Here is a 14,689-nt window from a genome sequence, read left to right as displayed (position 1 = left end):
CGCCGAGCGCTCGTTTCACGACTTTTAGGAGTCGAGCCGGCTAGTGATGTGAAAATTGGATTGCAAGACTGATGGTCTGTCGATGACTGCATTTTTCTAGATACATATGTTCTGGAAAATTCCATTAAAACCCTTCTGTACTTGTCTCTTTTATTTTCTTTCTATTCCTTCACATCACACTCTAGAATCTTAAGGCCTTAGTAGTCTTCTATTTCATGTGTTATATAACCTAAGCAATGCTACTGAAACTTGACAATTCGCTGAACTATTTTACTTTCTTTGTCTACAGACAGAAATCCTGGACATAGTCCTATGTATAGCTCGTTAAGAGACAGGTTGTTAACAGGTGCCAGAGTGAGAGATCACGTTTCAATTCTGTAAGTCAAAACTGTCGAGATTGGAGATGTTTCGAAGTTTCCAGAACTAATACCTACAATTTATAACATAAAAATAAAAAGTTAAAGAAAATCAAAAATTATCTCGAAAAGACCAAAAGATCGAAGTATTGTTCCGACGCGCCCTTCCCTATCCTAATTTAACAGAACGATCCGGAACGTGCTTTCTAGTTTCGATGGTTTTGCCTTTTTATGCGATAGCTCATAGAATCATCGCATTCGTCGACTTTTATCTAAGATAAACTCAAATTGCTCTTCCGTTAATAATAAATTGTGATTTTCTTTCGAATTCATTACAGCTATGATAGATTAGGTAGATTGTAACTTATGATCGTAGATTGCGGAATCGATTGCCTTACACTTAATTATGGAACCTATCTTATAAATCTGATAATAGTTTATGTGATAAAAATTTAAAATATATTTATTGTCAATACAGTCAATTATTTTAACATTATAAGCAAATGCAGAGCTGTTGAGAAGAGTCGATCAGAAATTCAACAGTTGTTTTTTTTAAATTAAATTTCACAATGTTGACCTTATGCTTTCAACCATATTGTATCAACAAAATGCTATAATAAAATTTATTTATAACTAAAAAAAAAAGTAAGGTTGTTGTGCAACATCATTATATATATATACGAAGAGTCATGAACGATTTATTAAATTTTGAAGACAAAATTTAGGCTTTATGAGTTTATTTTTATTTCTTATTTATAATTTATTAATCACTGTTTTTTATAAAAGATTTAAAATTATAACTCATATATAATAAGTTATAATTAATGCGCTAAAATAATATATTACTTCAAAAAAGCGGGTTAGTAGTGAAGTACGAAGGCTTTTTGGGAAGTCACGGTTCGGACCGCTACTACTGTTTCACAGGATTAGGAGCTGATTATTAACTAAACCCAAGGGCCTCAAGAGAGAGGGCACCATTCCAACTCACTGTCACCCTAGAAGATCGAACTTTATGGGCTTATATGTTATTTCTTTAGCAGTTACTCTGAAAGTTTCGCATATTGTTTACTCAAATATCGTGTTTCGGCAATATAAGCAATAAGTCATCATCGGACGTAGGTCGTTGCTAATTAAACCGAAGTTGATTGCGCATTGGCATTGTGTATTTAATTAAGGTTTCACCGGGCCGCCGGCAGCTCGTAAAGCGCTGCAGAACTCGGCGCCGTCAGCGCTTGATGCGTCCCCGGGCCGCGGTTCAATCTATAGTAAATCATGCGCGATGATTAAAAAACCCGAAGCTATTTTAATTCTATTCTCGACGTGGACAAGGAAAATAACGATTTATTTATAGACCTCACTTGTTGAATATATACTGGAAATCAATTAGCCAATAGATGTACAACGAAATAAATCATTTAACTTTTTTATATAGTATGGTATATGCGACGAAGGTAGTTAAAGAGCTTATTGGATTCCAGATACAAGTTATGGACTTAAAAGAACAATATCAGAACAGCCAAGATAGAAATTAGAATCAAAATGAACTTTGTAATGGCATTCTGTACACCAACGAGAGATCCTAACGCACTATCGTCAGAAAAGAGCCTATAAAAACACAGACGGATTTTTTTGTGATTTATCTTTCCTGGCATAGGTTTCCTCTAGATATAAATCGGGGGATTTAACATAATCGCCACTCTTGGCAGGCGGGTTGGCGATCGCAGTGTGGTATTATGGTTTGCAGAGGACACTGCTGCTTATCCCCTGAAAACATATGAGCATAGGCAATACAATATAAGTAATGCATTAAGTTTGAATTATATTATATATACGTTTCCAGTTTCACAATATTTCTAATCATTTAAAATACATTTATTCTATAATTATTTATATAAATTTTCTGATAATTAGTACTTCCTAATTGTAAGTTAGTAGTTAGTAAATACATGGAACTGTTTTATCATGTTTTCTTTAAAACCCTACTAGATGGCGCTAGGCAGTAAGCCAAATAAACGTAGTACTGATTTACCGACGTTTTGTTCTCTTTAAAACTACTCTGTATGTGTCTAATACGTAGTCTTAAAGATCTTGAACGAGCACCATACCACTGTTTTCAGAGTTTAAAAAATCAATAAATTAGAAACTAGTACAAATTTATAAGAATATAATAATTTAGTTGGGCGGTTATTTTACTTATCTTCTCATCGGCTGTTTTTTTTTATGGTCCCCGTTGTTGGGGACCTCTCGTTCCCCTATCTCGTGTGGGACAGGGACTTTTTATTTCTAGTAATTTATTCATATTTTTTATTATTATCATTCTTCTCTTTCATGTATCATATTATGTGTCGTACTGTTTCTTTCGTTCTACAATTTTGTTAGTCTTTTCTCATCGGCTGTTAATTATTCCGTTGTATAATATTTTTTTCATTAGTATTTTAATGCAACGATCTTTGACACTGAACTGAAGTTTATGACTGTGGATTGAATAAATTGAGCGAAAAAAATGTATAAATATATATCTTTTGTCGTTCTAATAGTGAGAAATCTTCAATAAAATCGAGGTCTTTGTAATTCGATAGACTTTACGATCGATTAAGTTCGAAATATGAATAATGCAACTCGCTAATGTCTAAATTCCACTATTTTATTACTAAGTTAAACAAAATTTATTTAGCAATTTTTTTAAACCAAATTCCTCATGTAATTTATATAATTTAAGTAAATTTTTCTCTTTTTTACAGTTACGGATGCTGTGACAGTGATCATGATATAGATAGACAAAAAAACGTAAGTTTTATATCTCTCTTAATTTTAAGTCTAGTATATTGTGAGCGTATAAGAAGACTTAAGGTCATCCCGATCTTTGAGAGAGGCCTAGGCCTTCTAATGGGCGTCTATTGACTGTTATGATGAAAATGATGGTGATGGAATTAGTGTTAACAACGTTGATACTACTTTTATAGTGCAAACGGTCAACGTATGAAACACCCCAGGTGTCGTTATTTCCAGCTAACTATAATTTGGCAGTGTTCAAGACTAGAGTAAATAGGTTTCTTCTGGGCGAGCATGTACTCTCGTAGATACATGCATCGCTTAATATCAGGCGATAAAGATGTAAAATGTTTTGTCTATTGTCGATAAACAAAAGAACGCACAGCCAGCGTTAATAAGTAGTACTGTACCCAGCCACCTTAGAGTAAGAAGATGATGTAAGAAAGGCGAGGAAAGAAAGAAGGTATAAAAGAGCAAAACGAAAGATATTGTGAAGGACAAAAGTAAAGAATGAAAGATATTGTTACGCGTGAAAGAGAGTGATAATTAAAGAAAAGACTGAAAAAAATAATTATTGAACAATTAAGTCCCTGATTCCAAAAAGTTAGGCGTACGAGAGGCCCCTAATAGCGGGGACCATAAAAAAAGGTAGTACTGACTCAACGAAATGACTTGGAAAAATAAATAGTAAAGTTCTATGTGCTGGAGGTAAGAATGAAGGGTGTAAAATACACAAATAAAAATTTAAAATTATTATTAGGTATTCACACACTCACACACTTATATATGTATATATATATATATATATATATACATATATACATTCGCGTATAACGAGGTTTATGATTAAACATAGTCAAAAATTATTACAAAAAAATACAAATCATTTTAATCAATCACTTTAATTCTAGGAACACTTTATGCAATACATACTCTTATTTTTTACGGAAAAATACATCTATTGTCTTTTGGGTAACGTTTTGTTTACGTTCTTGTAAAATACGTTCATAACACCCAACACTGTTTTTAATTGTTTGACAGATGGTCAAGACACCATAGAGAAGTTGATGACTAAATTATATTTATACGCACTCTTTAGCGTAATTCGAGGCATTTGAGCGCGAAATTTGCAATTCGCGTTATAGTGAAACCGCGTATAACGGGGTCGCGTAAAGCGGGGTATTACTGTATATATATATATATATATACACACAAATAAGTAAAATTTGCTACGCCGAAGTATAGAGTTTTTACGTATCGTATTAAATTGCATACCATATGAACAACGTACGTGACGTGACGTTGCGAAAGTGGCAGTCATCTGACATGGACCACTTTCGTCTAATGATGGGCACGCATCTATTTTCAGGTCTGCTAGGGTTTCCTAGAATACTATTAATATTCTGCCTGTCCTCATAGTGGCCGCGACGAGAGATGCGTGAACCTCTTGTTTATGACTATCGATGAAGTCTCACGTTTGGTATAGCTCGCGCCAAATTGTAGTCCACTCGTGAGTACCTTCACAGGTACAGTCAGAGACACAACGTTTAAATAATCTATTTATTTAAATTATTAAAAATACATACTATACACCTTCCTGAAGATCGCCATGATGTACGGTCTTGCAATAACTTCTTCCATCGTCTTTCCGTAACCTTTACTATGTCATCTGTCAAATATTATCATAATATATATGATATTATGATGATAGATAATTAAATATTTTAAACTCAATTAGAAGGATTCATGCAACATCAACATACCAGATTTCGCCCTGTTCGACTGTAGCATCAAGAGATTTTCAATGTTTTACAACGTGAACATGTAATTAAAGATATAATCAAGCAAATAAAAATATATTATATACTTACATGATATTTTATCAGTCCAAACACAGCTACAAAACTTAGTTTCGCGCCACTAGAAAAGTTTTCTTCAAAGTGACATTTGAAATTAACTTATTTTCAATGCTTATAAACATTGAATAGTGCTAACATTAAAAAATGTACAAAATTAGTTTCACAAATTAGAATTAGTTGTCAAATTTAACAAAAAAATAAAAGAAGGTCAATTTTATCTGTGGTTTTTAGTATGTTGTTTAAAAACAACAATGTGCAATGGTTAAACATATCAGACAGATTCAAATCCGGTCGACGTCCGCATGTAACAGCGCTGTCAAATCGTCTCCGGCAGTCTAATTGGCGCACGACCACCGTTGTCCTCGTGTAAGATCAGCGCCGCGTTCAACAATTCATGGTACAAGTCCATAAACGTACGTAAATGTCCATTCACGTCTCATCTGAGCTTCGACCGGATTATTTTGGGCTGTACAATGTTAACGTCTGATTCGAGCGCCACGCTCGTATCGCATAGATACACTAATGAATTTTCTTTAAAAACCTAAATTTGTTTTTATATCTTGTAACAAGAAAAGAGAGTAAAATAGAAAGAAAATCATACGCTTTTAATGAAAGTAAAAATTATCATAAAAATGGTAACACAATAATAGTAAAAGATTTAATGGAATCAGGTGTTACCTCGCGGAAGTCCATCCTAAGTAATAAAAGGACCAATATTTAGCCACTTCCGCACATGCAGTGGTAGTCGTGCAATGAAATGCACCGCCCGCCAGCCCGCTGAAAAATACTCCGATTAGTGACTAATCGGTGTGACATAACTCCTGAAGATGCCCCGTGGAGGGGTGAAATACGTGTTGAGTAATTTGGTGGTGGCGGTTGTGTGTCATTTATTAGCGGGCTAGCGGGCCGTGCATTTCATTGCACGACTACCACTGCATGTGCGGAAGTGGCTAAATATTGGTACTTTTCTTAAATAGTAAAAGAGATAACCTACGTAGTTAAAAGAATTGCTTGTCTGAAAGGTTCTTCAGTTGCAACCAAAGTCGGTAAACGCAGCGCGGGTTGGCCCCACACAAAGTGGATCGACGACATAATTACAGTCGCGGGAAATCGTTGTATGCGGGCGGCGCAGGACCTTCATCGTGACGATCTTTGTCGTATGCATAGGCATAAGCCGTCCATCAGCTGAAAAAATAGAAGATTGTAAATAACTTATAAAGCAGAGTTTTGACTCTATATCACCTTTATATGTAAATTTGAGTGACGGCCCGAATCAAGAGCTTCCCAGAAACACTTGAACCCAGTTAGGACACCACTCCAGAACCTAAGGGAAACTGCAGCTATCTGTTCAGTACTCTACATGGTGTACTGCAACTTAATCTTGCTAATCAAATAAATAGAAATAAATATATTAAAGTGAATCATACGGTTGATAAGTAAGTAAACGGCAGTAACACTGATGCATGTCGTATAAATATTTAAGTACAGTCCGTCACTTAAGACGCAGGACACAAATGGGCAAGCGCCGGCGCGATCTAATTCTATAATAGCACAGAGTGACACGTCACAGGCTGCCGCGCTGTAGTTCCATGAATAATTGAGGAGGTTTGTCCCTCAAACGTTTGCTTCTCCGCAACCGCACGCTGTCCGATACCGTCCGCTCGAGATCACGGCGAAGCTGAGACTGAATGAAAAATTAAATTTACCATTGCTCTGTCATGAGTACTGAAGCTCATTTGATGTACATAATTAAAAGTTGATTTGTTAATTGATTTTTTAATGTAAATTAAAATGATTATTTTTACGAAATCTTCTGAAAAGAAGTTAAATTAAAACTTTTTAACTTGTTTCCAATCTCAAATTTTAAGTCTGTAATAATATGAAACATTCCCACCAATACTTTTCAAAATCTATGATTCATCTACGACCATTTTGACACAGTTCATCTAATCTCTAGTAAAGTATTATATGCTTCTTCATATGCCAATCAACAACAGATTTTCCTTGAATTATCTTGGTTCCAGGTTTGATTCCTTAGAGAAATACCAAGCATAGTCCTATCTATGACTATATTTTGCCTTTACTTTCGCTTTAAATAATAATTCGTATACTATTTTGATGAGCCTACTACTGTTTACACTTAAAGTTAAGTGTATAACGTTAAAAGACGATATTTATTTACATAAGCGCAACAATTTCTTACCAGCCAGTTACACATCCGAATATAGCTAAGAATATAGATGAAATGCAATAATAAAAGAGTGCAATATATCATCATTAATTTAAAATTGAGAAAGTAAATAAGTAAGAAAAAGAAATCAACTAGGATTCGTTCGGAAAGCTCCGAAACCTCTTCTCGTCCAAAATACCGCAATATCTGAAAACTAAGGTTTCTGACCAATGTGTGTTGCCGGTGATGATATACGGATCCGAGATGTGGTCTCTTACGACTGGTCTTATAAGAAAGCTAAAGGTCATCCAGAGAAAAATAAAGAGAGAGAAGGAAAGAGAAATATGGAGAACCGCAGAAGAACCAAGATCACAGACGTAGCTCGAAGAATTGCTCGTCTGAAAGGTTCTCCAGTGGCGGTGATGTGCTGGTAGACGCGGCATGGGTAAGCCCACCCACCTAGGTGGACCGTAAACTTAGTCAAGGTTGCAGGAAGTCGCTGGATGCGGGTATCGCAGGACCGGTCAACGTGGCGATCTTTACGGAAGGCCTTTATCTTGCAGTCAGCTTTCATAGGCTGAAAAGAAGAAGCATAAAAAAAAGAAATATATTTAAAGAGAAATATGAATAACGGATAATAATCATAAAAGAACAGAGCAATAGAAATTATGATTCAATTGAAAACTTCGTCGATATTAGTCCACTCGAAATGACATTTCTAACGCGTTTTGACCTGAGAAAAACTCACACGAAATATAACCAGTGTATATATAGCATATCTGGAAACACGCACTGGGTTAAAGGTTTTCATTTTTACATCTTTTATAAAAATTTTAAATACGATGTTATATTGACATAGTATAGAATAAAAAATCTATTATAGTAATAAAAGTACCACTGTCATAAATTTTAAAATAAGAACTAAATGCACGATCATATTTCCGCCAACAGCGTACAGAAGTAAATATATTTAATTCAGTGTAAAACTACAATAATTGATTCTTCGTACAGTAATCGATGATAAATTATTTATGTAGACTTAAGAATTAACGTTGCGCATGCGCATTCGGCGAGCTATTTGTGTTATTCCTACGTACTGTATAAAAGTCAACAATTACACGCGCACAGTACCGTATTAGACATTAATTCAGCGATGGGCCTCGCGGAACGACGTCTCCTTTGATTCATGCGTGCGCTCAACTTTCGCGCCTCTGTCCTATGTGCATGTTTAATAACGTTTGAAATTCGACTCTAAGGAGTGTAACTTAGGTTTCAAATTGAAATTGAAGCTGGTTGGTATAGTTCGAGTAATGGTGGTACCAATTGTCTTTGGCGAGGAGATTAAATTGATTTATGCGACAGCGTTTCGTCCGTCACTCGGTTCTTGGTAATCGTAAAGTTCGTGCTCGGGTCGCGGTCGTGTCGTGAGCTCTTAGTGGCTCCCTTTTGATGCGACTCTAAATCTTAGTTGATTTATGTTTGCGAATTAGCATCCTTGCCATTTCCTTGTTTATGTCGGTCGCCGCTGTGTTTTTATAATACGACGAGAGCGCCGTGACTCTGTTCACTCGCATTTATTTCTCGTTAGATCTAGTCACGTTTCGATATTCTATTTAAAAACTACAAAAACACTACAAAACATCTTTCTCCATTCGTAATCCGTAAAGACAAAGTCATCACTTTTAACAGTACAAAGCCTGCAAAGAAAAGGCATTTGAATTTTATAAACACTTATTCTTAATTTGTTATCATTACGCTATTTATTACATCTGAAACTTTTGATTTTAGGATCGAGTACACTATACATTAATTGACAACAAATGATGCTATTTATTTAACATCTTAAAGATCTTACAACTAAAACCAATCATTCCGTATGTTTTTAATAAAGGATGGTATTCTTACGATTGCCTCGCAACATATCTATAATATTGTTTTGTTTGCTCGTAAAAACATACAAAATTATTTATTATAAAAAATACAGTAATGGACACGGCTTAGTTAGTTTTAGTTTTGAAAATCGTGTCCATTTTGAAACGCCTTAACAGAATGTTGGCATCTAGTTTCATGCCATCCTATCTTCTGCATTTCTAAAGATTTGACTTGATCAGACCACATAAGTAGGTGATCGTTCATACAATCTTCTACTGTTTTTTTTTTATAAACTATACTTTTGCGAAATTTGTATCTGGTCAAAATAACTGAAAATTCTTTGATAGCAAAATGTAAAGTCTGTTTTGTGTCTGTCTGGGGTGCAGAAGCAACATAACGTGATCATCGAAAAGGGGAATCCCACAGAAATAAAATTACTCATTTATATCGTTATAAATAAGGGCGAAGCGCGAATGAATAAACACACTTCTACTTTAAACTTCTTGTTGTTACTAAGCCTAAGAATATTTCCTCAATGGAAAATCTTTTATTTCTGTCGAATTCCCCTTTTAAATTCGCCGCTGACAATGATGTAATGTGGGCAACATTTCATCTACATGGATATTCACCTATACGAATACCACTACAAGAAAATTACCATAGACAAATATAATATTAAAATGATTGTCACTTATTAGGTTTACACTTGCAACACCGAGCCGTGTCATATGCAATCTGACGATGCAATCAAATATTAGCGAGCCGTTGTTCAACGTAATGCATCTCGTGTCCGGGCGCGATGTATTGAAATAGCTGGTCAATCTGCGCTGCCTGAATATGCAGACCTGCGTTCAGATTCCAGACTTAGAATTATTGATTTGAATCGTTATTTATATTTGTATCGGTCGCTTGCTGTCACACCGGGCTGTCTGGTTATTACTCTTGCTTGTAGGATGGTAACATTTAAAGTAATCACTTAAGTTACGAGAAGAATGGCAAATTACAGTGAACTGCGCCTATAGGTCTATCCTTCAACTTAAAACAAAGTTACCAGGTATCTATCGCGTTCTAGTGTTTACTATAGTTAGCTAGAAGTTGGATAGACTGTATTGCGATCGCATAAATCTTACAATGCGAATATGTTTTTTATAATGGTTTAAATTAATTAATTATTTATTATTATCGAATAAGGGACAATTATATTGATTACATAGCTCCGAAAACTTCATTTTCCAATAAAACTTTAATTAGATTGAACTATGTTAAAGGAAGTAGCCACTTGTAGTAATTCATTCTCAAGTCTTTTGTCTTAAAATTCGTTTTGTTATAATAAAATTTTCTGGATGATTCCGTTTACGTTTTAAATTTATTACATGTCAATACATATATTACACGGGAGTGTATAGTAACACGGTATATAGAGAAACACCATCTAAAAAATTATTTCGTTTATTCAGGTTTTCTTTTAGATTTTTTTATGTAACTAAATTAGTCTAAGTTCAAAATTAGCCTTTGTTACATGTTACATGTGATCGTAACAAACAGACACATAGGTAAAGTAAAAAAAAATAATTTTGGTATATATCGTATATATTCATATGCATGTAGTATAAAGCAGTAATTTTAATATTACAAACAGACAATCAAATTTTATTTATTTGTATATATAAAATTTTTCTTTCTGTATATCTAGGCTGTTTATGACAAGACACAGGTAAGTAAGTATGGAAGGTATAGGCCTCCCCGAAAGATTATCGTGCATCGACTATTAGTCATAATTTTTTCTTGACGTAACATTTTTCGAAGAGAATTAGATATATCATTGTTTTAATATTTTTTCTCCTATCAGAATGTCGAAAAAAATTGACCCACATTCACAAATCGTTCATCTGACCGTTAATAGATAGACGAAATGTTGAATCGCGAATTTCAATAGACTGGTACTCGAAGCGAATCGCTCTCGCGTTGGCAGAAGCAATCAAAGATCACAAAGCGATTGTTAATCGTCAGACGAGTGTAGGCAGATCTTAATATTGTCCGCGTATTGTCCGCCATTGTGGTCTCCGGTCTCATTATAGACTCCCGGGATTAAGAGCGAAGTGAACTCGTAATTTAAAAATTGCCGAAATCACTTCCGTCAATCAGTGGTGAAGATCGAAAATATTTCTATAGCGTTTTATAAACCACATTCCTTTTTATCTTTGTTTACGCGATCGTGGTATTTGCGGAAACGTTTTTCTCTAGTTTCACTGTGATAATAAAAAAGAAAATTGACGAAGCCTTACATTTTTCAGTACGCTAGAAGTTTTCTTTTATTAACATTTTACAAGGCCTCTATTTGATTCTCAAGTAATGTTTGATTTTTATGAGACAGTCTGTCCGGGGAATATCGATCCTACTGACAAAGAGAAAATTAGCAGTCGACTTCCAAGCGGCAAAGTAACAGTCTACCTTCAACTGGCAAAGTAACAATTAACATTCAAGCGGCAAAGTAACAGCAGACCTTCAATCGGCAAAATAATAGTTTACTTTCATGCTGCAAAGTAAGTCTACCTTCAATTGACAAAGTAACAGTGTATCTTCAAGCGTCATAGTAACAATTTACATTCAAGCCGAAAAGTAACAGTCTACTTTCATGAGTCAAAGTTACAGTCTACCTTCAAACGGCAAAGTAACAATTAACATTCAAGCGGCAAAGTAACAGCATACCTTCAATCGGCAAAATAATAGTTTAATTTCATGCTGCAAAGTAAGTCTACCTTTAATTGACAAAATAACAGTGGTGTACCTTCAAGCGTCACTGTAACAATTTACATTCAAGCGGCAAAGTAATAATCTACTTTCATGAGTCAAAGTAACAACCCTACTTCAAACGGCAAAGTAACAGTCTATCTTCAAACGGCAAAGTGACAATCTACTTTCAAGCAGTATTAAATAACAGTAATACAATTAATTTGTAATAAAAATATTACTATTTCAAGTAAGGAATAGTTTAATAATACGAGCAATTAAATCGATAATAATGAGTACGGCGTGTACAAATTCTTAGGGTGTCACGTCTAATGGAAGCAGCTAGCTGCAGCACTCTCTTAACAAGCAGCACGGCGCGGAGGCGCAATTATAACCGAGGTGCGGGACCTCACGCGCGCTTAATTAACAGCTGTTGATTTTTAAAAAAAACTTAAAAAGGAAAAAATAAGGCGCAATCCAGAGTAGCAGATAACGCGCGATACCGCCGTCCGTGCGGTTCGACCCTAATGAAGCTATGCAAATTGGAAGCGCCCACGCAGATCGGCGCGTTTGAATCGCTGAAACGTTAAACTGGACGGTAATCGATCTGAAATGCGCAATCGATTCGTGTGTACTTCTCTTAATCGCTCTTAATTGAGTATCGATTTTTTATCTGCCCTCGGCGGTCGTTTATCGAGTTTTGGGATGTGTGATATATATTCATTCGAATTTGCAATTAGTGAGTTGTATATTCTAGTGGTGCCTTTGTGACGGTGATTAAGAGAAATTATCACAACATGATTCCCTTTTAATTAGTCTCCATATTTTGTTAGATTTTTGAGAGATAATCTAATATATGAAATTCTCGTGTCACGGTGTTCGAACTTGAACTCCTCTGAAACGGCTTGACTGATTTTTACCAAATTTAATATGCGTATTCAGTAGGTCTGAGAATCGGCTACTATCTATTTTCTAAACCCCTAAGTGAAAAACTTTGTTCACACTTAAAAATTTTTTTAATTTTTTTAACGAAATTTTTTGTTTTTATTTTTTTATGATACAGAATACAAGAATACATACAACCATAAATTTTGACCCCTCTGCGATCAACCCTTATTTTTTATTTGTAAATTAAAATATCTATTTTTTTTTGCCAAACAACGTTTGCGGGATCAGCTAGTGTTTTATACATTTCACAAAATCTTGTATTGTAGTAGACGCTGAAAGAAAAAGTTTAATTCGGTAGATCTAAAGTAACTGACTTAGTCTAATGATTTGGCCAATTATAACGACAAGTGGCAGTTGTCATAAACGCGCTTATGGGTTAGCCACAGGCGACGTGAGGTCTTGTGGTGGAGAAAACGCCTGGTTAAGGATATTGAAAGACGGTAGATGCTCGCCCTGTCCAATCACCTCTATTGTAAACCTATAGGGGAGTCCTGGGTCCAGTTGTGGACGATTTAAGGGTCAAAGGGAGATTATGTAGGAAGTTTTGAAACAAAGGAAATTTTCCTATCTACATGCAAGGTAGAACGCTTGTAGAACAAGTTCCTGTCATATGTCTCGCTCTCTCTCCCTCTCTCTCTATCTATATATATATATGTATGTATATATATATATATATATATACTAGCTGATCCCGCAAACGTTGTTTTGCAAAAAAAATTGATATTTTAATTTACAAATAAAAAATAAGGGTTGATCGCAGAGGGGTGAAAATTTATGGTTGTATGTATTCTTATATGCTGTATCATAAAAAAAGAAAAACAAAAAATTCCGTTAAAAAAATATTTTTTTTTAAGTGTAAACAACCTTTATCACTTAGGGGTATAGAAAATAGATAGTAGCCGATTCTTAGACCTACTGAATACGCATATTAAATTTGGTAAAAATCAGTCAAGCCGTTTCAGAGTTCAAGTTCGAACACCGTGACACGAGAATTATATATATATATATATATCTCTGTCTATTTCTCTCTCTCTGGCAGTCAAAAGGCTAGAAAAGCTACATTACTTGTCTGACTAATTCACACTTTGTGCATTAATTATATAGGATTGCCACTGCTCGTAATCAAGTTTCTAGAAGATAGGTAGTATCGTACTCTTCTTAACTTAGTACCACACAACGGTCGCTGATCCGTCCACCAAGCGTGGTGATTATGGTACATCCTATAGATGTCTTTGGGAGAGCTTCGTTCCTTGCAGTGTCTATGGGCTGTAACGACAACCACTAGTCCTGTGAGATATATACTTCTTTATATCAATGTACTTATCTATATAATGTATATTGTCTAGGTTGTTTATATGCTGTATTTGTATCTAGTTATTTTTATATACACTACAGAATATAAATATATAAACTTTTATTTTACAGGTTACATATAATATGTGTTGAAAGTGACCTATAACATATATGTAATTTCCAATATCTGTCGCTATATGAACACACGGTCTATTTTTTTATTGAGTACAACCTATTGTATGTTTGTCTATAATAAATCGTGTTTAACGGTAAGAAGCCTGGAAGTACTGAGGTATTTACTCTGTTTTGGGAAAAAAATGAAGGAATCGATGTTTACATGTATTTAAGCGGACGATGAAAGAGATGCGATAATATCGCTGCGGTCAGGTTTGACGGCGCCGCCGCCAGATGGCGGTGAGCGTCTGCCGTCCGATGCTATCAGATGCAGATAAGGAGATATTTCAAATGCAATTTCTTATTTTACGATATCTAACGTCGCATGTCGGGCGGTGCACTGAAATATCAAATCTCCAAACGTCTAATTTTTCTTTACGCTGATAACAGATGAATACGGTTCTTCTGTCAAATTTTTAAGCTGGTACACTAGAAATGCAGCGACCTTACGTTTTTTAAACAATGCAAAAGATAAGTAGTCGAAATAAAATAAAGATAATGCATAGAAATATATG

At 34.9% G+C, this 14,689-nt stretch overlaps 1 protein-coding gene across 1 annotated transcript in view; it reads left to right on the top strand.

Annotated features, from left to right (window-relative positions):
- LOC137930116 (protein tiptop-like) overlaps positions 1-14,689 on the top strand; it is a 412,862-nt gene that overhangs the window by 41,737 nt on the left and 356,436 nt on the right. The window contains exon 2 of the mRNA XM_068773226.1: positions 3,098-3,143. The gene's annotated coding sequence lies outside the window, so the exon portion shown is untranslated. The remainder of the gene's footprint in view (positions 1-3,097; positions 3,144-14,689) is intronic.

The sequence above is a fragment of the Battus philenor genome, unplaced genomic scaffold, assembly GCF_028537555.1.
Source record: "Battus philenor isolate CCGP_79_NKW_IND1 unplaced genomic scaffold, ilBatPhil1.0.hap1 SCAF_6, whole genome shotgun sequence".
In the NCBI taxonomy this organism is placed as follows: Eukaryota; Metazoa; Arthropoda; class Insecta; order Lepidoptera; family Papilionidae; genus Battus; species Battus philenor.
The sequence above is the reverse complement of the archived record's forward strand: the minus strand, read 5'-3'. Positions and strand labels throughout refer to the sequence as shown.